The sequence below is a fragment of the Dioscorea cayenensis genome, chromosome 3, assembly GCF_009730915.1.
Source record: "Dioscorea cayenensis subsp. rotundata cultivar TDr96_F1 chromosome 3, TDr96_F1_v2_PseudoChromosome.rev07_lg8_w22 25.fasta, whole genome shotgun sequence".
Taxonomy (NCBI): domain Eukaryota; kingdom Viridiplantae; phylum Streptophyta; class Magnoliopsida; order Dioscoreales; family Dioscoreaceae; genus Dioscorea; species Dioscorea cayenensis.
The window spans coordinates 13,871,287-13,876,429 of NC_052473.1; positions in this window are offsets into that span (position 1 = coordinate 13,871,287).

The following is a 5,143-nucleotide window of genomic DNA, read 5'->3' on the forward strand; positions in this document are numbered from 1 at the left end:
TTTGTTCACTCCAAGACTTCATTAACAAATTGCATCCATGATCTACTTTTGGTCCATTTCTTCTGCAATTGTCTCCACAACATTACATGCATAAAAGAACACAAATACACATGCATGAGTGATAAAATTTAAGAAAAGTCATGCTCAATGTAAGAAAAGAATACTTCGTATTACTAATTCACAAGTACTTATCAAACTCCCCCACACTTAAGCTTTTGCTTGTCCTCAAGCAAAAATAAAAAATTAAAGCATATAAGAAGGAAAATTGAAAGTGCTTGGCCTTAGGTTCACCATAAGCATGCAAGGGAGCATTCTACAAGTAAGGAAAAATTTCAACACCGAATAAGAAAAATCAATGCTCTAGCTAAAAACTTGAATAAAAAAGAACAACAACCTGATAGTAAGTGTGTGTAAACTCACTCAAGTCAACCCAACGTATATTCCTCAAAGCTCTAAGTAAGAGGGACTTATTTATGTACAATAAGAAAAGGGAAGGCAGTAGCTTCATACATCCTTTAAGGTAGCCCTTTCCTAAGCGGCCACTAAGGTGGCTTTAACACTTTCGAGGTAGTAGTTCTTTTTAACGTGGTAGTAGCTTTCACTCATTACATGAGATAGCTCTTTCTCTCATTAGGGCATAACTAGTATCCGACTTATGACACTAGCTTCATTCTTCATAGGTGGTAGCTCTTTCCACCCCCAATGCACCAACAAAACCAACATAACTAACTATATATATTTTTTTCATTCAACCATTTTTTTTTAAGAAATTATAACAAGAAACAACTAAACTAGTCCTTTAAATATTGAATTTGAGTTTCCATAAGGTTTAATGAGTGAGTAGTGCAACAAGTGTCAATCGGGTAAAAATTCCTATAAATTCAAGTAAAAACTAGAGCATGAGAACATTTAATGTTAAAAATTCTCCTAAACCTAAGAATGCAACCATTGCAACTAAGGTGAACCGCCATTGGCAAACATGAGCATGTAAAATAAAAAGCATAAGTATAGAACATGTGAACTCCCCCACACACACTAGATGATGCTCAATGTACTCATGCAAGCACAATAAAAAGTATAACAGTCAAAACATATGTGGAGATGGGCAATTGAAATAATACTCCCTTGAACTCCTAATGGTACATTTGATGGAGCTATATTCATTAAGAGTTGAGTTACAACTGGTTGTGGAGGACACACGGCCATGTGACCATCTCCATGACTAATCCTCAATTTCAAGACTCACAAGAACATCTGCACGTATACACAAGGGGGTTCAGTGAAGCTCAACAAAAATAAAATTGAGTCTATAAAGATATAGAAATGAAATACAGCTCGAAGCAATTGAACATAAAAGATAAACTCAGAAGGAAAGATCCTTTCTAAGTAGTACAAGTCCAAAAACATTGCGAGAAATAAAAATACGAAAAATAAGAACAACTAAAAAGTAAGATGCCTCAAGCATCGTTGTCCCTGCTCGATCGGGCTCAGTCTGCTATCGCGATGATCTTTGGTCTGCAGTGCTTGGTGATGATGGTGGTGGGGATGCTGGTGTAGTCGGTGGAGCTCTGGGTCTCTTAATGAATGGCGAGGTTACGTCTCTCTCAAGTAACTACTATAGGATATCAAGACATGCCATCACGTCAGTATGGTTCGCTTCCTGTATCACGAGAACCTTAGCCAAGCCGCTTTGTAGCACCCCCACAGCACTCTCAAGCCTCTCAAAATGATCATAGCTTTGAGTAGGAGGGAAGATCCGGACTGGTGGTGGCTCTTGTGCTGCGGGTGGTGCCTCTGTCTGCACTTGTACCTGTTGTAGCTCCTGCGTAGTCTGAGACCCTCCTACTGCGTCCCCCTCTGCCTCAGCTGTCTGTAGTGGTTGTATGATCAACACATAAACTCCATCTCTCTACCTCTGGATCATTCCCATAACCCTCATAGTCTCCAAGCAGAGAGACGACAGTACTATGATCTTCTCGGCCCCTCAAATGGCATCTCATAGACCCATGCCCATGATAAGTCTAGTAATGTATGGGCCTGCGAAGATCACACCCACTCAAGCATACTGGCCCTAGTGACGCAAGTACCTGGCCAATATGTGACCCAAGTGAATCGGCTGACTCTGTACCATAAAATACAAGTAGAGAGCTCCTACCGGCTCAGGACTCTGGTACTGTTACCACGTCCATTCACCGACCTGCTCATAACAGGGTGAAGGTAATGGTATGCAGGCTGTGAAAGACATATGGCCTTAGACACCCTTGTCTTGTATTATCCCTGGCCATATAGTGCTCTGTAAGTGCTCTGAGGAGTCAAACTACCTCAGTATCTGTGAACACCTCATCGTATAATCGAAGTCGAATTGAAAGCTATGTGATGATCATACTATGGTACTAACCAAGAGCACTGAACTGTATGGTGTCAATACTATCAAAACTAGATACGACTCAGTCAAACTCGAATGACACCAGTACCTCGAGTGTCAACATACAGATAGCCAGCTCCTTGATCGACAACAAACTCAGCCAACTGCCTACTGAGAGAAGCTCGTCGATCTCATCAGCCATATCATCTGCAAGATGGATCTCTCCTATAGCACTCAAATTTAGGAATCGAGATTGGCTGAATTTAAGCTTCGCCAATCACTCAATACAAGCCTGGTGCTCAAGAATCACAAACTCCATGCTCTCCGGCTCAGGAGAACACTAGTGTGGATGCTTCCCAGCTGCCTTCTCTGTTCTGGGAGCCATATATGCCAGAATTGAAAAAGAATCAATCAAATAAACTCAAAAATTCAATGCTGCAGAGATCCACATGGTCGTGTGGAAATTCCATACGCCTGTGTGGATCTTCGGGGCGTGAAAGCTGCACGACCAAGATACAAAATCCTTAAAATATTTCAAAAATTTGTTCAAAATTCTTTCTAAAAGCTCGTATCAAATATTTAATCATGAAATACAGTAATGACACACCCCTTGTGTGTCACCCGCAAGTGCATGGGTTTGTCGAAGTAATAATAATACCCCGGTGAGTGGGTAGTCAAATCCATAGGGAATAGTGATCAGAAACACAAAGATTGCTATTTAACTAACATAAATATGAATCAATAGTGGTGTGAACAAAATCAATACGGAAAGAACTAAAGAAAATAAGAAAGAGAGGCGCAATAAAATGCGAGGAAAGGCAATCGATAGAAAGTGCGACATTTCTCACCCTAGGACTATTGTTCCAAGTGCAATACCAGTCATTATACCTCCTAACTGAAGTCTAATGAGTCGTGGATGTCCTTAAACACACGGTCCCAAAACTTAAGGTCAACCGTGACTAATCCTATACTATTCCCCGGTGGAGAAATCTCTTTGTCTCGACACCTCACACTGTGCTAGGTTGCTTTAGGCTCTAGGGATTCCAAGTGATAAACCCTATTCCCTAATATAGATCTAACCCTTTGGTCCAGGCGAAAGATCCCTAATCACAATTAAGCCCCAGATACTAAGGATTACTTAAATACTTCACTCTGTTGCTCGTGCAACTAAGCCCTAGCGGAGTTCGTCTCTTAGCACTTCACTCTATTGTGACCGCAAAGATCTCATGGAACATAGAGGTAGGGTAAATCACACCGGTGGAAAAATGGGACGCTCAACTACCTCTCGGCTCACCCTCTTAATCCTCTCCAATCTAGCATTGTCTAACCCTCATGGTGTGTCACTCATCCACAAGGATTACCAAGATGGATTCTCAACCCTAGTGTCACTCTAGGGGAAAATTAACACAACAAGCATTCAAGATTGGAACTCAATTAAAAACATCAATTAAGGAAAGCATAATAAAAGGTCAAAGAAACAATATCATCCTAGGGTTTATAAGTCCAAGCACCCACTAAGGGTTTAGCTCTCCATGGAGCAAAATACAATCAACAATTAAGTCAAAAGTAAAGAGATGTAATCCATGAACAAAACCCCCTTAGTAATCATGTCAATGGTATTCTGAAGTAGCCTCGGCCTCTTCAAAGGTTCCCTCGTCAAGCCTAGGGCACACCTCGCCGAATCGATGCTGACGAAAGCTTCCCCAATAACTATCTCTGATGGAACGCGGTGTCGAAGGCCATAGAACCACTCCAAAAACCTTGCCAAAGCCATTCTAAACCCTAGCCACAAGCCTCTGCAAAGTTGGGGAAGAGATATAGAAAAGATGGAAAAGAGGATCCCCAAATCAATACAAGTCGCAGTTTTATAAAGGGCTGGAATAGGGAATCCACACGGGCGTGTGAAATTTCTACACTCCAGTGTGAATCTACAGGAACCTAATTTTCTGCGGCCTGTCAGAAGTAACTGCGCTATTAAATTCTTACAATTATTTGCTACAGTAACCTGCTATAGTACTCTGCTAAAAACACTCCCGAATCCACATTTTCCATCAAGGCAATATAAACGGGCACACGTCTATGCAGTAGATGGTGTCACTTTTTCAATAAGGGATAACATTGGTGAAGATTTTGTTATCATTGCACAATTCGGAACACATAAATGTGACTGCCTTTGTACCCCTCCAATTTACATATTCCACCAAACATAATGGAGGTTGGCACACACTCATATGTCTTCGAGGACAACTTGCGTCTTCTCGTGTGTCCACTTCAAGATTCCATCACCATAGTGCATTCACAATCTACTTTGGCTCCTTTCTTCTCTTTTTAGCTCCATAACCCTATATGCGCAAAAGAGCACAAAAACACAAGTATAAGCGATAAAACCTGATAAAAGTGATCCTCATTGTAAGAAAAGAATAGTTTGTATTCTTAGTACACAAACACTTATCAAACTCCCCACACTTAAGCTTTTACTTGTCCTCAAGCAAAAAGAAAACATAGAAGCATAGAAGAAGGAAATATTGAAAGTGCTTGGCCTTAGGTTCACCAGAGCATGCAAGGGAAGCATTCTACAAGTAAGGGAAATTTTAACACTACATATGAAAAATCATTGCTCTAGCTAAAAACTCAAATAAAAAAAGACAACAAACCCAAAAACGTATAAGTGTGTGTAAACTCACTCAAGTCGACCCAACTTATACACCTTAAAGTTCTAGGTATAAAAGGACTTATTTATCTGCAAAACAACACAAAATAAAGAGATGGTAGTAGCTT